Below are 19,999 nucleotides of genomic sequence, written 5' to 3'. Positions count from 1 at the left end.
AAAACCAAAGTATGTCTGGATACTGCTGATTTTTGCTAAACTTAGACACTAGTCTCACACCCCTGCTAGGTGGTTAGAACTCGCTCTCTATCAAGTACTGCAGCAGCCAACCATCCCTTTCTCTGTACCAGCATATCTAGCCTTCGACTACCTTCTCCTAGCCATGATAAAGCTACATTTCATCTGCTTCCCAGTCCCAGGATCTACAAGGACCCTTTGCTGTACTTACAAGGTTTGGCCACTAGATGGTGGCCTGACTCCACTTATTATCCCCTGCCTTTAGTGTAGCTCCTGTTCACCTATCCAGTGTAATTCCTCTTTATTTCTACTTTCTACCCCTCTCCCCTACGATCATATCTGCTTCCCCACTTCTAGTCCTTACAGTCTATACTCTCCCTCTGTGCACTCTGGTTACTAGCCCTACAGTCTATTCAGCTGATTGTTCCCAACCCAACCTGACCTGCAGTCCACCTTCCTTTGGCTCTATCTGCTCCGTTCGCCCTGCAGGCACTCTCAGCTCCCCTACCCTGCCCCCAATTTCCACCCGCCCCCAGTACTCCTACATTTATCCTCACCTAACTACACCCCCTCATTAACTGCCACCCCCACACAGCAGAAACAACCATCTGCATCTCATCCTATAACTACACCCAACCCTCTACACTTTCACACAATTCACTCTCTATTAGCTCCTCACCTACACTCTCTAACACCTATTACGTATTTACCTCACAATGCCTCCACAAACTACCATCTTGCCACCAAAAGTTAAACCTTTTTACTACCTCATACCCCCACTTTTAATACTTTATCTTCTCACAGCTTATGAATACCACTACCTACCTGGCTCTCATTATCCTACTTCCAGAACCACCACTATCAACCAACTACACTACTCCACTCCAATACTACCCCACCTCTTTTCTAATTCTTCTAATCCTAAACCTCTTCATCCCATATGAGACACCTATATAAACCCTAGGACTAAATACTATTACAGACTCCTACTACAAACTCCTCAAAATACAAAACCAAATAGACTAGTAAACACAAAAAGGCAGCAGCGAGACCACAGCATACACTGTTTTTATTACAAATAGACTGAGCACTTTCGTTGATATAAATCCACCAACTTCATCAGACAAATAAAACCACGTTTTGTTATAACTTAAATACTTTCAAATGGCCATACCAATTAAACAATTAAAAACATTATTTAAAAATTAAAGAAATACTTCCAAAAGTGTTTCACCATTAAAGCCAAAGTGGCAATACAATTTGCATTGCCTGTACTATAAAGTACGTTATGTTTAAAAGTGCATTCTTTAGACTACATAGCCATCACAGAACCATTTATCTCAAAATGAGATAAAAAGAGAATAAAAATAAAACAAAAACACTAAAAAATCAACAACAGTAAGACCTAGCCAAAGTCAAGGACTGTGATGGCTATGTAGTCTAAAGAATGCACTTTTAAGCATAACATACTTTATAGCACAGGCAATGCAAATTGTATTTCCACTTTGGCTTTAATGGTGAAACACTTTTGGAAGTATTTCTTTAATTTTTAAATAATGTTTTTAATTGCTTAATTGGTATGGCTGTTTGAAAGTATTTAAGTTGTAACAAAATGTGGTTTTATTTGTCTGATGAAGTTGGTGGATTTACACCGATGAAAGCGCTCACTCTATTTGTAATAAAAACAGTGTATGCTGTGGTCTCGCTGCTGCCTTTTTGTGTTTACAAACTCCTACTAAATATCCACAAACTTAAAAGGAGGTCATTACCTAACCTCATAGTCGATGGTGACATCCACCATAACCCAGGCCCAAACTCATCTGATACCACCAACTCCACAAATAGCACTCTCATTGACCTGCGGAGCTCATATAATGCCCCCAATTCATTACTGGCCTGTCACCTAAACATCAGAAGTATAAATAAGAAAGTTCACTATCTGTATGCCCTCCTGGACATGCACCCCCCTGACCTACTATGCCTTACAGAAATCTGGCTCAAACCCATTATCCCTGATAATGAGATTATACCCCCCCCCCCCATTACAATATAATAAGACTTGACTGCATCTCTAGGAAAGGTGGTGGAGTAGCCATCATGTATAAATCTACTCTAGAATTATCCACAATTAATACCCCACAAGGCTTTATAACTGGCAACTCCGAAACACTCATCACAAAAGTCCAGTTTAACAAACACAAATCTATAAACATAGCCTGTATCTATATTCCCCCAGGTGACAACACAGACACCTTAGAAGGTATCCTCCAATGGTTATCCACTAACCACCCCCAAAGAAACTATTATTCTCAGGGACTTCAATATCGACTGGAAAACCTGTTCATCAAACTACCCCGCTACTCATATTAACTTACATGGCTTCGCCCAGATTATAACTTCCCCTACCAGAATCAATAAGCCTAACAATAAGGAAAATATCCTAGATTGGATATTAATAAACAATAAACCTCAGTTATATAAAATCAGGCACCCTACCTGAGGACATAAGTGACCACTTCCTTACCTATATAATCAGAAAAAAGAATGACATGCCTCATCAAACTACCTTTAAAACCATTAGGAATACTAAGAACTTTAATCTGACTAATTTCCAGGCTGAACTTAACTCATGCAACTGGTCCAGTCTTAAACTACTTCTTCTTGACGAAGCAGTCTCTGACTTCAATGCTAAATTCCTCGCCATCTTAGACAGACATGCTCCCAAATGAACAATCAGAACCAAAACCAAAATAGCTCCATGGCTAAACAATGGTACAAAACAAAAACTTATTGCTAGAAATACAGCATGGACCTCCTGGATATCCACCAAATTCCCACAAGACCACATCAGATATAAACAATTGAGAAATGAGGCAAAGAAATCCATTATGCTAGACAAACAAAACTACTACTACAATGTACAGCAAAAGCACCAAAATCAACCACAAAAATTCGGCTCAGGCCTAAATAAACTCCTCCACTCAGGTAAATCTTCAACCCCCACCCCCTCAACTACCTTACATCTACCCCGTAAATGTGTTGCAAAGACCTTTAATACTTTCTTTACAGAAACAGTGCAGTCCCTAGCTAATAATATATCTCCCAACACTTCTAATACTACCATACCTACACAGGAAAATATACTCCCCTTCAAATTTGATCCTATACCCACAGCCTTTATTAAGTCCTTACTTAAGAAACTGAAACCCACCACCCTTACAGCAGACCTACTTCCCACAGAATTTCTCCAAAAAGCCGCTAATGAAATAGCATCACCTATCTCCATCTTAATCTATCGTACTATCCACGAATCCTACACCCCTCCATCTGGAAAATCTCCCACATTATTCCACTTCACAAAGGGGGAAACTCCACTGAACTCTCAAACTACAGACCTATAGCCATCCTATCTCCCTTGGAAAAAATAATGGAAAAGTGTATAAATAAGCAACTTCTAGCTCACCTTATTCAGAACACTCTCCTAACCCCCTCCTAGCATGGATTTAGACATGCCCATAGTGCAATCACAGCCCTTCTCTCCTTTTCTCACACAATAAATCAAAACCGTAATTACAAGCTCTCTTCAGCCCTCTTTCTAGACCTATCCAAGGCATTCAATATGGTGAATCACCACCTACTCCTAGACACACTAAAATCACTTTGCTTAGATAACCTAGTAATCAACTGGTTCCATTCTTACCTGCATGGCAGACAACAAGCTGTACTATGGAAAGAAACTCTATCCCCCCCTTCTACCAGTCACCCTTGGTGTCCCCTAAGGATCTATATTAGGCCCCCTCCTATTCTCCATATTCATTAATGACCTACCCAAAGTTATCCCAGATGCAACATGTATTCAGTATGCAGATGACTCCACCCTAATTTGGTCTGCCACCACCTCCACAGAATTACAATCCCTATCCCAAATCACCTTCAACAAAGTAGAGGACTGGCTCACTGGTTGCCATCTCCTATTGAACCCAGATAAAACCAAACTACTACTTTTCTCCCCTACCCATAAGGTCACATCACCGCTTATTACAATCTTATCTAACAATGGCACCATAATTTCTCCAGAACCTTGCACAAAACTACTTGGTGTAATCATCGATAATCTGAAGTATGATGCTCATATAGACAAAACCATCAAAACAGTTAACAAAAAATAGGCTTCTTATACAGGATTAAACAATTCCTAACCCCATCTGCCAGAACTGCTATAGCTCGAACTCATCTCCTATCGACCCTTCTCTACGCCTCGCCCATCTTCGTAAAGCTAAGCAAGTCAAACCTTAACAAATTTACTAGCTGCTATAACAATATAGTTAGATTCGCCACAGGTTTAGCCTACAGAACCCATCACTGTCTAAATCTTAAAACACTAGACTGGCTAGAACTACCATATCAACTCCAATATAACCAACTCATAGTTATTCATAAAATCCTCTACCAACCTAACAGTACATCCATTCTGACAAATATTATCACCCCCTACAGTAACCTAGCATCCCTCCGCTCATCCAACAGAATGCTAGTACAATCTGCTAAAGCCAACAACTCATCTGGAGAATCATTATTCTCCAGCTCTGCTGGTAAAAGATGGAACTCACTCCCTGCAGATCTTACTGCTAGATCCTCCTTATCCCAATTCAAAATATCCCTAAAGAAACACCTAAAAACACATTGGCTATGTCCATGTCTAAACCCAGACTAACCCAATAAAAGCACAGCTCACATAGGAGAAATGCCCTAGAAGAATAACTTTCTTGGCCTTTCTCTACCCAGACTAAATATGCTTCACAACAACTGATAAGACATAAATATAAAGATGGAGTCTTGTTTCCTAGCCACTCTGCTATGTTATAACCCTTTAATATGTAATCTCTAACAACTTGCCTTCTTAACTTACCACCCTTCTTTTGTTTGTCATCCTTAAAATCTAAATGTTTAAATGCCTCATTTTATAAACTTACAATGCTGTTAAATTTCAATGTAAGCATGGCTGTGTATTGTCACTTATGTACATGTGGAGCTTTTCTCCCTGGGCCTCTGCTGAAAATGGACATGTATCCAGTCGGACACTCCTGGTTAACAAATGTAAAATAAATAAAATAAAATAAATAAATAACATTTGCTAGACTGTCTAAGGAACAGAAAAGATCCATCCTCATAATGTTTGATGCTGTGCTGTTGGTGACCCTAAAGGTCACAACAGCTTGGTCATAACACACGGAAAGGGAAAACGTTGCCTTTGGCCTACAGCTCAAACCACTTTTTAAAAGACATTTATTTGCCACAGAGGAAAGAAGCCCTCGCTAATTATGGATTACAAGCAAAGATTGCAGCATGAAAATGTATATATATATATATTTATATGTAAACAATGCTTGTAATTTTGCCACTCACACAAAAAGAAAAAAAGTTTCCCATTTCTGCAAGGGTCAAAGAATCAAACAAAATCTGCTGTGAGGAAGGGATGATAGCAACTTATTGTTTATGAGTTGTTTTTGTTTCTTTTAATAAAAGTTTCTTTTTGTATCTCATGTGTGTTATTAGGCTAAAAGAATCAAGTTAAATAGTTCTAGCAACATAAGATAAGACTGAATTTCCATCTAGATCACCAAACATATACTGCAGCTAAAAAAACTGTGGAACTCCTTAACTAAATGTGCCTTTCAGCAGCAAATATTAAAGCTACAACAATGACTGCACACTTCATGTGTTTGTTTCAGTGTTACTAGATTTTGCCACCCCCCCCCACACACACACACACACACAAAAAAGTGTCTGCTGCAACATTTCTGGGACCCCAAACAATTTAAGCTAGCAGCCAAAAACCACTTTAAAAAACACTGGTCCTGACATTGTACTCACCCTCCCTGATTATTACCTACCTTTATAGTACAGTCAAACTAACTTACTAAAACTTAACATTAACTACTTCATCCTATGCTTCCTATGCAACATCCAAAGCTTTTTCTATACTCTGCTCCCTGAAATTCTTATGTAACCTTTTAAGTTTCTTCTACTCTACATACAAAACCTTATATTTACTCAACTCTCTTTTTAAACCAAAACATACAACTTATTCTTTTTTAAGATTTTCCTTTCTGTTTATAGTATTGTTTTATCTATCAACAATATACATGTATGTAGCTTACATATTTTAACTACCAAAATTCTCTATTGCTATTTTTTATTGAAATGTATCTGTATTGCTATTTTTATTACATTGTATATCTTTGGAGCTTTTCTCCCTGGGCCTCCACTGCAAAAAGGGCAATAGCTCAGCCAAACACTCCCAGTCAACAAAAGTAAAATGAATGAATAAATAAATAAACATTTATAAAGAAATCTTCAATATCAAACTGTAACACATTAAAACAGATGAGATCACTGATGCAATGAGATAGAATTATTAGGATTCTCAAATGTTATGCAAGTAAAAAAACATTTATATGATATACCTCATCTCCATGACATTAAACATCACTGCATGTTGTAAAATTGGTGATAAACATAAAGGAATCATCAGACAGAAGGCATAAGGTATTATCAGATGGAAGGCATAACAGATAGGCAGACTGGAATATCAAAAGCAGCCAGCCATAGTCATTGTTCAGCTACATTCTAGAAGCATATATAAATATTATTTTTTTTGCTACAGTGTTTAGATCCCTTTCGAAATTTAGAATTTTATCTTTTGTTTATTCATTCACTGCGGTGGTGGTGCTGCGGTAGCGTTGTCACCTCACAGTTAGACGTTGCCGATTCTCAGTTAGAGCGTCTTCTGTGTAGCGACATGCGTGAATGGGCATTCCTTCATTGAAGGTTGTGCGGTAGGCCCGGCAAGCCAGTACGTAAAAATCTACTGCCAATCATTAGCAGACCGGAGTTCCGCTGTGGCAAACCCTAACCAGGAAAAGCCGAAAGACACAACCAATCTTTTGTTTATTCATTCATTGTCTGATTACATGCTTAGTCTTTGTCAGGTTTATGGGGACACTGGATTATGTCATTGCACTCAGTGAGTCCAAAGCAAAAAAAAAAAAAAACATATTCTGGATGGAATGCATGGCATGCACATAATACCTACAAATTCTTTGGGATATGGATCAGGCATTGAAAAAACAGTGATGACAGACAGGACATACATGCTGTGCACAGAAAGCACCCCAGCTAAAACCTCTACTAGGCTGGATGTAGGGCATTTATTATTGCTTATTTTTATTCATTTATTTATTTATTTTACATTTGTTGACTGCATAAGTCGGATTGGGCACAAAAACCTCTTTTCAGTGGAGACCCAGGGAGAAAAGCTACATTGCATGCAGTACAAACAAAATCGTTTAAGTTACACAATATCAACAATGTCAGGCAGAATACCATTAAAATAAATTTTACAATGCCAAAATAGATAAGATAGTATCTCTACATAAAGTGTAAGGCTTCTTATACTAATTATATTCTATACTGATACAGTCGATAGAATGATACAGTAGCCAATGCAGTCAGACAAACAACACATGGCCTTACCATACCAAGAAATAGACAATGCTTGATATATATAATTTAGAACTCATCTCTTCCCTATTCCAATACTGGCTGGAAAGTGTGTCCAGGTGATATCAAACACAAGTATGTATTAGCTTAAAATTTTACAGGTGGTAGCTGGTGAGTGTGAAGGCAACTATAGTTACTAGTTTACAAATATAAAGAAAGGACATTTCATCCCAAATTATGCGGCTGTTGCATATTATTATGCAACAAGAAATGACCCCACTGAAATTAGTGTGCTTTCCATTTTGTTGATAGCATAGTATGGACTGATACACTTTTTGCTTGGTGACCTTTTAAGCTGTATCAATCCTTCATTAAATAACTAAGAAACAAAAGGAACATTTCTGTTCTGTCATTTTTGAAAATGCCAAGTGGGTTAGTAGTTTATTTATTTGACACCACAATGACTAGAAACACGTGAAAGACTTTGGTGATTATCTAGCTGTGCCTTAACATCGAACTCGTTTTGTAAGTAACTGCAGCTCCTTGAAAACTATAGTACGCGTCAGGGTAAATGAAGTACGTAAATGTAGTTTTATTTAATTGATTAGTTCCTTCATCTGATGAATGCTATAGGCCTCTGCAATTCCACATTTGTAGATTTATTCTTTTTGCCTTATATCACCATATGTTTCATGAAAAGAAATAAAACCATTGAGAATGGTTTCTCGCAAAAATAAAAAGACGAGAAGACTTCCATCATGATAACATTTTATAGGCTATGTTGTGAAAAAGGTTTACAAGGACACCTGGACATGACTGGCTTCAAATCAACAACAAGTAGTAGAAACAATTGGCATATGCATTTGACCATATTAAACAAACTTGGATGAAGAATTTCATGTCCAGCCTGATGTTCCTCAGTGGCTAAAATAACATTAATGCTCTTTACATATGATTTATTTATTTGTTTGTTTAATGTGGTTTATGTTTTTGTCCCTCTCTGAGTTAAATGTAACAGAAAATACCATCAAAGTAACTGTGCTGATACACAGCTCCAGACCATCTGTTGTTAATATGCACATTAGTCAATGTTGTACCAGTACTGGAAATAACTTAAAGTGTGTATAGAGAATGAATGACACATTTTGTAGCTCAGCAAATATTGCTATCTTTTATTCTTGAAAACAAGTTTGTTGGAAGGAATAAGAGAATGAGATTTTCCAATGGCATGGCATATACATGAAACATATCCTCTAATTGCAAAATACTGTAAGGAAGTTGCATGGAGAATGCCAGCATTATCTAGACATCAAATAAGCTGAAACGTTAAGTTTTGTTGCAAATTTTATACCAATTAAAGACATTTTAATTCAAACATCAACTGTGCAGCAAAATTGTAAGTTAACATTTTTCCTTACAATATTATAAAGAGGTTGTGTCTATTTACTGTTAGCAGGTTTGTTCACCATAGAGATGGAGCACCTGACCTTAATAATGAACAGAGTGCCCTAATTATAAATTGCAAGTTAGTAGACATAAACTTAAATTATAGTGTTACACATTGTTTACATGAAAAATAAAATTGATGATGGTTCTGTTTTAATGACAGCACAATGAAATTGTTTTAGATTCCTTCTTACCAAGGATCATATGGGATAAAACTTGTACGCCAGTTATTAAGTCTATTTTAACATGATTGTAATACTACTGCTTGATATTCTTATGTATATTAATATTTTATGTGTATTAATTGTATGTAATTATTCTGGAGCTTGTCTCCCTGGGCCTCCACTGAAAATGGGTTCATTCTAGGCCCAGTAGACTTTCCCAATTAACAAATGCAATAAGTAAATATAAATAAATAAATAATAAAACTGCATTGATATATAATTCTAAAATGTCAATGAAATCATGATTGAGAAAATATATATAGATAGTTAGAGATAGATATAATCAGATGAAATTATGTTAAGGGTAAAAATGCTCATCTATTTAATTGTTTTTATTTTTTGATAAGGAAATGCTGATTTTTAAATGAGTTATAAGTGCATGATTATTTTGAAGTCTCAGCACAGACTGGTTATAATTCATGGCCCTGTTTTTCTGATGTTAAGGAGGCGCTCAGACAGCAACTTTGATGTTCCTAAGTAACAACTTTTCCTATGGTTCAGTGTTTTTCCTTAATGGTGGGATACAGCTTACCCCTAATGGTGGAAAACTATTTGTGTATTTATATTTGTCTACTAGGGTAGTGCATTGCACCTGACTACAAGTATCTGTTTGATACACATATACACACACACACACACACACATATATATATATATATATATATATATATATATATATATATATATATGTGTGTGTGTGTGTGTGTGTGTGTATATATATATATATATATATATATATATTTATATATTTATATATATATATATATATGTGTGTGTGTGTATACACGATTCCATTACACTTTATCACCAGCTCATTTTATCGACACTATATTTCATCAAACCACATTTCATTGAAAATTTCGTACCCACTTATATACATCCAAAAGGTTTGTGCAGGGGGCAAAACACTCTACACCCCCTACCCCCTAACATAAATATACTAACTCCATAGACTGCAGAGAAAAAAGATTGTTCCTCGCACACTGAATTACTGAATTTCTAGACATGGTGGTGCAAAAAAACAGAGGGCATTGCCATGATAAAAACACCAATCAACTCTAATTTGGATTGTAATTTCTATCCACTAAAATCACGTCAGCAATAATTTTCTGTACCATTACATAATTTTCAATGAAATGTGCTTCAATAAAAAGTAATTTTGATGAAATGAGTTTTGGATAAAATGAACCACAGTTTTTCTTTGTCAGTAAGTGAGCTGTTGAGCAAATGAACAGAACCCATATATATTTATGGACACACACAACACACACACACACACACACACACACACACACACACACACACACACACACATATATATATATATATATATATATATGGTTCTACAGTCCATAATCACAATTAAAACACATCCCCATTCCACAAACCACACACACAACACAAGCACACCAAAACCTAACTCACTTAACCCACCCCTATCGCCACAGACCACTAACTCTCAACCCACCCTACCCCTATCCCTAACCTCCGCCCTACTACACTAACTCCACAGCCCCAGCCATTCCCCACACTTACCTGCCACGCAGCACAACGCCTTTCCTTACCACGTGGGCATCCTCACTCGATATATATATATATATATATATATATATATATATATATATATATATACATATATGTTTGTGCGTGTGTGTATGAACAAAGATAATCTGAATTTAAAAATATGGAAGATTCCTGCAATGGGAAAATGTATAACTACATTATTCATGAAATTGCCCCCGAACAAGGAAATTGGCAATGATATGGTTAAATATTTGTCAAACTAAATAAAGGTCCTTTTAGAACCACAGTCCCTTTTTCCCCTCCCCCCTCCTCTCAGCTCAGCAGATGCTGCAGAAATTTCCTGAAGCTTTTCACAGAGTGTGTGTTTGCCTCAAGCACATAGGTTGCATCTGGCACATTTGATTAATTACCCTTCCCCCACTTATCAGCACCAGATATTTGCTCTCATACTCTTGTGAGGCTGAATGCACACCAAACAAAGTAATAAGTACCACTATAAATCTGTCCATGATCTTTCAATTAGATGGGCAAGTCAACCGGAGTAAGCTTGTTTTCTTCCCTCTAGCGTGCTCTCTCTCTTTCTGTGGTGATGCTGTAAACCAATGTGTGTGAGGAAGTGGAAAAATAGAGCATGATAGAATAAGGTTTAAATTCCTCCCTGGGTAAATGTAATCTGTTGCTTTTAAAATGGAAGAGAAGAAGAGGAGAAGTGCAGCTCTCTGAGGCCATAAAAAGACCACACGTCCAGTTTATTGCACTGGTATTGAAGACACATCAAGCTTAGTTTTCCAGATTGTTTCTTCAAAGGCAGCATTTATTTTGGCTGCTCTGTAGAATGAAGGCAAAATATAATGATAATAATTAAGAGAACCATGCAAAGTTTCATAAAATGGTTTCAGTAATTCCTGTAGGATATTGTAGCAAAAAAGTGAACATTTAAATCTGAATGAATTGAAGATTTACATTGCTGTCATAGTACCAAGTGCTTGTTAAAGAATTCAGACTGTGTAATTTAGATTTGTCTTAATACTGGTAACTATTTGTGCCAATGAGTCTTACTTCATTGAAGGGACACAACGTGACTTTGCTCCTTTTCGCCTCAAATATTTTGCCCATGGTGGTGATCATATTTAATAAGGGGTTGCAATAGTGAAGCCCCCTGCATGGAAAATATGGAGGTCTGTGCCAACCTGGCACTTTGTTTCCATAAAATTATCAGACATTACTTGATAAAACTGGACATAGTGACAATTACAATAGTATCTATACAGCAACCTTGGGTCTCCCCCCCAAAAATAGACCACTACTCCAGTGGTACTAACTCGGCCGATAAAAGATAGATAGATAGATAGATAGATAGATAGATAGATAGATAGATAGATAGATAGATGGATGGATAGATAGCAGATAGATAGATGGATAGATAGATAGCTAGATAGATAGATAGATAGATAGACAGATAGATGCATAGATAAATAGATAGATAGATATATAGATAGATTGTAGATAGATAGATAGATAGATAGATAGATAGATAGATAGATAGACATCCATTGACACCATTCTTATTATGTGTTTATATGACTGTCCATTTCATTACCTTTTCCTAATTCTTTATATAAAAAGGAATTCCAGTGACAGTTATTGAAATTTCTTACTGCTATGTCTAATAACTATTTGTTAACCAAGTAGGCCCATTGGACAGACAGTCCCTTTCCAGGGGCAACATCTGGTTAGATGACTTGCTCAAGCTCACACAGTAAGCAAATGAGGGGTGACAGACTCAAACCCTGTACAACAGGCACTAAAGTTTCCCACTTTAACATCTGTGCTAACTACTGACTTATCTGTTTACTTCTGTCAGAACAGCACATAATGGTTATAGTCTATTAATTCTGGGCAGGAAATCAGTAGTGGATGAGCAGTGCATAAGGTTACTGCCAATGTTTGTAAAGAGGTTCAAGCACAGAAGGATCATAAAGGAGCCACCTATTGTTCCAGTAAACACAGAAACTTTAATAGTAGACATTGTAATAATAATTTGAGTCACAGACATCCTAAGATGCTTTTTACATATTCCAGTAATGTTTTTGAATTTTGTGATATTTGTTAAAAAGAATTAGCCCATTTTAGCAGGTGATGAAGTTATAAGCAAAGTAGATGGCTGCCATCCTAGTTTTATTTTTAGGAATAGTAAAAGTTTGAAGAAGATGTGCTATGGCCTAGAGCTGCAGTGACTGATTCTCCACATGGCTTTGGAACTTTTTCCTGTGGCAAATGTAAAGCCTGCACTTTTATAGCCAGAGAACAAGTATTTATTCATCCCAAAGCCAGGACAGAATTTATTCTGAGATTTTTTGCCACGTGCAACAGTAATTGTCTTGTTTACTTAGCAACCTGTACGCAGTGTCTTAGTTTTTTATGTAGGTAACACAATGCACAGGTTTAAAGAACAGATTTTGGAGCATGTTGGCAATAACAGGAACAATGTCATTACTAATGCTTTAGCAACACACAGTTAAAACAAGGCACAATATTTTTTGCTTTAGAGTCCTACAGTTAGTTAACCCTGGTATGAGGAGGGGTGATGTGAATAATTTTCCAGAGAATTTGGAAGTTAAGTGGATAATAGCACTGCAAGCTCACAAAGAGCCAGGGCTTAATGCTAATATGCCTTTAAAGCCAGCATTAATTAAGAGGAAGTGAATTTGATTTGGTGTTTCTAGTGACATGTGACTTTACTTTCTGTATAAATCATTGGTTTTAGTTGTTTTTATGTGGATCTGAAGAAGTGGTAACTCTGTGAAAGCGCTTATCCTTTCTTTTTAATAAAGAATCTACAAAGGACATTTATTGACATTCATTCATCTCTGTTGGTTTGCTCACATTTTGTTTTTCTTAAATGTTAATTACAGCATAAGCAGCTGAATTGTATGCTAGTCAACCAATCCAGGATGGAGGAGATATTCAACAAGCTATAAAGCAATCATGTACACTCAGTACAGGTTTTGGCCTTGGATTCCAAAACGTATTGAAATACAGCCATGGAAACTGTTCTACTTGGAAAAAATGTTAGGGGCTGATGCTGCTGTTCTGCATTTGTATGTGCAACAGACCCAATTCTATGCTGCTGCTGCTGCCGATGGACCTCATCCAAGTAGGAGAAGGGTGTTTCGACCTCATTTAATTTTTCATGGTCTGCATAAGGTGGAAATAGTAGAACACTACAGGATGGACAGAGACACAAGAGCAAATACAAACCGAGGGAAACCAATGCCTGTAGAGACTAAGGTTTGTGTAGCATTTAGAATATAAGTGTAGAATAGTGTGTGCGTTGTACCTTTAAGAAGCATTTCCAATAACAGCATGTGCATATAAACAGCAAGCACATGCTAGCTTCAGTGCCATTTTGAGAGTGCAGCCAGAGAGTGAGCATGTATGAGTGTGATAGCTAGTTTGTTTACAATTTTATCTAAGTTAAAGTTATAAAGCCTCAATCCTGATGTATTTGTACATAATAAAGCTGCTTGAACAGAGCCCACAGACATTTGTCGGTTTTACCCTGACCAAACAAGTAACATGGTGTCAGAACTGGGATTCCAGAGACTGCTTTTCAGAGCTACAAGGTACAGAGTTAGCAGTGAAGGTAAACTAAGTGAATCGAGTATAAAAATGGGCCAGAAATGAACTAAAGGTAATGAAAACTTGCAAGGATGAATTATTTTATTAAAAAAAGATAAAACAGAGCATTACAAGGGTGCAGAACACATTATTAAGGAAACAGTAAGCACAAAAAGTTTATTAATTAAACAAAATATTTGAAATTAAGATATTTGATAAAACAATTATCAGAAAAGCACATAAGCAACTATTTCATAAAGTGCAGTCAAAATACAGGGGTTTGGAATTAACTCAGAATTACAAAATTAGCATGTTTAAAGTAAAACGAGCACAAGAAAAGTATAAAGGGCATGAAAAGAGATTAAATGAGCAAAACAAATATAATAAAGGGCAAAAGGGCACATTAAGCACAAATAAAGAAAGGCAACTGCATATTTTTTGGAAAGATACTGTGTCTTGGCATAAACTACTTTTTCACATTGATTAAAGCCATTCAGGGCATAACTAGGGTTATTCAAAGTATCTCAAAGTGTGTAAAAATGCTTACAGTGTGTTTTTATTACTGTGAATTTATTCTGAAGAGTTTATTGTGTGCAGAGTGCAACTATTTCATAAAGTGCAGTCAAAATACAGCCATTTCAAAAAGTTTCTTGTGCTGGCTATGTCTATTCACAGAGTGTCGCCATTAAGGAGTGTTTCTTGCACTATACAGAGTTATTTAGCAAAGTACAGCCATTTTGGAAAAGTTTCAGTGTGCTGTGTACTGTTTATTCACAAAGTGCAGTTACTTTGAAATTTTTTTTACTCTATGAGCTTCATCTGCCAAGTTTATTTGCACAATGCAGTCATTTTGAAATGTTTCTTACACTGATGAGAGGTGATTTCTTACAGTACGGTGATTTCAAGAGTATTCTTGTGCCCAGGAGACTTATTTCATAAAGATCAGTTATTCAGAGGCTTGTTCTGCTATTGGGCATAGTTACAAGTACTGGCATAAATTTCTAACATATGTATATGTGTGTGTGATCATGCATACTTGCAAAAGCCTTCACTGGTATGAGTTAATATGACAGATGCATTTTGCAGACCAGGTCCACTTGTATTTGATCAGAATATTGCATAGAATTGGAGAACATTCAAGCAAGAGTACAATATTTTTATACAAGCAGCTTATTCTGACAAAGATGCATGCACCAGGGCATTCATTTTGCTAAACTTAGCTGGGTCAGAGACCACTGAAAGAGAGCATTCATTTGTGTATGCACCAGCAGTATATGAAGGAGAAGGAGAAACCATCATATTGTTGTACAGGCTGAATCAAGGGAAGACCCTGAGTGTTTGAAATGCAAATTCAGGGGAAATGTGCAACCCCCAGACAAATGTTACATTAGAGAGGCATATGTTTTACACAAGAGATCAAAAGCCAGGAGAAACTTTTGCAGCTTATATTACTGACCTGAGAAAAAAAGCTAAAATGTGTAGGTTTGGTGATTTAAAAGATGAGTTGATAAAGAACAGGCTTGTGTGTGGTATTAATAGTGCTGCAGTGAGAAAGATTTTGCTTTGTGCTTTGTGATTTAATGCTGAGCAAAGCTACTGAGATTTGTCAAATCCATGAATTTACAGAACGGCAAACAAGTATGCTTGCAAGTGATAAGAACATAGTTTCAGCAAGCTCCAAAGCAAATGAAGACAGCATGCAGCACATGGCTAGCAGAAGTAGGCCTAAGCACATGGCACCGGTATCTCCTGTGGGTGTAGCAGGTAAAACCCATAGTTTTCCAGTAAGTTCTAAGACTAGTTCAGTGAAAAGGGTATGCTCAGTGCAGTACAAGGGTGATCAGCAAAACCCAAATCAAGCTTTATTGTTAACTGTTGCAATTGTGGTGCCAATCACGAGTCTAAAAGAAAAAAGTGCTTAGCATTTGGTCAGCAATGCCACAAGTGTAAAAAAAATTGAACCATTTTCAAAAGTTTTGCAAATCAAGTAAACCTCACATAGTTATAAAGAAGGGTCGCTTAAAAAAACAAGTTGATCATACAGAGAGCTGCAACTCTACTTTTTGTTTAGCTAGTGTATCAGTATTTGGTGAAAAGGTTGATGTAGCAAATCTGTTGGCATAGAATGAAATGTTTTGTACTGTCCAAATCAATGGTAAATCCACAAAGCTCAAAGCAGAGACTGGTTCAAAATGTAATGTAATGTCATCAGACACATTTGCTAAGGTGAGAGCTGGTGAGCAACTTAATGTGGTTAGTTGTGTGAAACTTGTTGCTTATGGAGGTGAAGAAATCCAAACCAAAGGCTGAGTAGTGCTTTCATGTTATTTGACTAGGAACTGCTACAGCTTATTGTTCTATGTAGTCAGAAGACCTGTGCAGTCATTATTGGGTCTCACAGACAGTTTGAGAATGAATCTGCTTTCCTTTACCAAAGAAATTCATCATATAAGCGAGTCTCAGTTCCAATTTTACTGAAGCTGTTTTCAAAGTATGCTGATGTTTTTGATGACAAGTTAGACAAACTTCTAGTTGTGTATTCTATGAAGTTAGACCCAGAGGTTAGTCCAGTGGTCAGACCAGCAAGAAAAGTTTTGATAGCTATGCAGAATAAAGTCAAAGCTCAGCTGGATAAAATGGTGTAGCAAGGTATAATTTATCCAGTTACAGAACCAAATGAATGGGTGTCATCCATGGTAGCAGCCCACAAAAAAGGCTCATATGAAATCAGAATATGCATTGACCCTAGAGATTTAAACAAAGCATTAAAGAGACCTCATCATCCTATGTGTACAGTTGAGGAAGTTACAGGCCTAATACCAAATGCCACTGTTTTTTTCTGTCTTGGATGAAAAACGTTCATTTTGGCAAGTGATGCTTGTTCGCAAATCTTCACTACTAGCTACTTTCAGTACCCCATTTTGGAAGGCATGGATTCCTCAGGATGCCATTTGGAATAAATTCTGAAAGTGAAGTCTTTCAGCATGCAATGGAGCAAATTTTTTTAGGTTATCCTTGTGCCATAATAGTAGAGGATTTATTGGTTGGAGGCAATGGTGAAGAAGAGTATGACAGAAACCTTAGGAAAATTCTAGACAGAGCACATGAAGTGAACTTGAAGCTCAAACCTTTGATGTGCAAATTCAGACTACCAGAAGTTACATATGTAGGTCATTTATTTACTAGCACTGGCTTGTGACCAGACACATACAATCAAGCAGCCATTCTAGAGATGCCAGCACCGGACAATGTTCAAGCTCTACAACATTTTCTTGGCATGGTCAACTATTTAGGCAAGTTTATATCAGACTTCAGTGAGTTAACAGCACCATTGAGAGAGCTAATGCACACAAATGTTATATGGTCTTGGTTGGAACAGCACCAGAGAGCATTTGAAAACCTTAAGCAGAAAATTGCCACCCCACCTATATTAAGATACTATGATGTCAATAAACCAGTAACTCTTTCCTGTGATGCTTCAAAATTTGGTCTTGGTGCAGTTATTCGTCAGGAAGGCAGACCAGTGGCCTATGCATCTAGAACTCTTACCCAAACTGAAAATCAATATTGTCAAATTGAGAAAGAAATTTTGGCAATAGTATTTGCATGTTCAAAGTTTAATGATTATATTTATGGTCGAGCTATTCAGACTGATCACCAACCTATAGTCAATTTTTTAAAGAAGCCTATGCATTCAGCTACAGCAAGATTACAAAGAATGATGTTCAGATTGCAAAAGTACAACTTCAAAATGGTCTATACAAAAGGCAAACTTTTTTATCTGGCTGATATCTTATCCAGATCACCCATAAATACAACAGAAGAGCTTAATGCAGAGAATTTTGACTTTGATGTCATGGAAGTCCATCATTTTTCTACCACAAGACTTGATGAGCTGAGAGATAATACAAAGACTGATCCAATTTTGCAAAAGCTCAACCAGTTCATTAATGTTGGATGGCCGTCAAAGCAATCTAGTATACCGCCTGAAGTGCAAACTGATTTTCCTTACATAGATGAGATATTGATGGAAGATGGCATTATTTGCAAAGGTCCTAAAATTGTTATTCCTGCATCCTTACTATGTGAATATATTCAGATTTTACATGGTCACCCAACTTCCAGATCTACCAAAAGAAGGGTGAGAGGACTAGTATTCTGGTCTTCTCTAGCAAAAGATATTGAAAAAGTACTTTCTTCTTGCTCAGTACGAAATAGTACTAAACCACATTTGCAAAAAAAAAAAAAAAAACACTTCAGCTAAGTTAAGTTCCAGAACTACCTTGGTCAGCAGTAGCCACTGATATATTTGAGTGGATCAATCAGCAGTACTTAGTATTGGTAGACTCTTATTCAAACTGGTTTGAGATCGATTTACTGGCTAACCTAACATCCACTGCTGTTATCACCAAGTTGAAATGTCATTTCTCAGTCTACGGTACTCCACACAAAGTTATTTCTAACAATGGTACCCAATTTACTGGTCAGTTGTTTCAGAGATATGCAAAAGAATGGGACTTTGTACATGTTACTAGTATTCAACAATACCCACAGTCAAATGGACTAGCTGAACATGCAGCACAGATTGCAAAGCAATTACTAGAGAAGTCAAAACATGATTATACCGATGCCTTTTTGAATTTACTCAGTCTCAGAAACATACCCTGTGATGATATACTTGGCTTGCCTGCTCAGAGAATTCTATCTAGGCAAACCAGAACAACCTTGCCTATCAGTTCTAGTTTGCTGGGGCCTAAAGCAAAGAGCAAAGAACAATGGAACAATTAAAGCCCAACTATTCAAAAAGTGTTCTTTCCAGAAGTCCAACTATGATAAATTGAGCAGATGTCTTCATCCATTGAAAGAAGGAGAGACAGTGTGGATACAAATGGTTAAAGATTTCGACCAAATTGGTCAAGTAACAGGTATATCTGCTGAGCTGAGATCCTACTTCGTGGAATCTGAGGGTGTGGAATACAGGAGAAATCTCAGACATCTTCTTCCTGTATCAGAATCAATATTGCAGCATTGTTCCTGTGATACAGACTCTAGATCTCAGAGCAATTCATAATAGTTCTGTACTTAACTAGTTCAACCATCAAGAAATCCTTAACTTTTTCTATTTTCTCTCACAGTGTAACAAGCACATGTAAGTCTGACTACTGCTGCTGCTGCTGCAAAAGTTATCTTTTCCCACTACCTAAAGAACTTGCACAGCTGAATTTCATCTCCATTTTTAAAGGTTCACAAGGAACAAATAATTAGTTAAATCTATGTAAGGCAATTTCCAAGACTTGGACTAATAACTTAATTTGTTGTCATAAATCAATGTGTTTTGTTTTGAGGTATTGAATCTGCTGGAAGGATATCCCCACCCCCACTTACTCACCCACACTCACAGGCCTTTTACTGCTGAAGGTGAAGCTACATTAACATTTCAGCATATTTTACTCTTATCAGTGTAAAATATCCCTGGAAAACATTGAAAAGCCCATAACTATAAAATTAGATGCTGTGACTTGAGTCAGGTATTTAGAAGTCATACACCTTGTCTTTGTATCCATGAACATTCTACCTCACTGATTGTTTATGGTGGTAAACCATCTGGTGGGGGTTCTTCCCACTTCATTTGCTGCACTCACTCTGCCCTGCTGACCTTCCAC

Source organism: Protopterus annectens, chromosome 7.part1, assembly GCF_019279795.1.
Source record: "Protopterus annectens isolate FY-2018-M chromosome 7.part1, PAN1.0, whole genome shotgun sequence".
In the NCBI taxonomy this organism is placed as follows: Eukaryota; Metazoa; Chordata; order Ceratodontiformes; family Protopteridae; genus Protopterus; species Protopterus annectens.
This window is presented reverse-complemented; position numbering follows the sequence as displayed.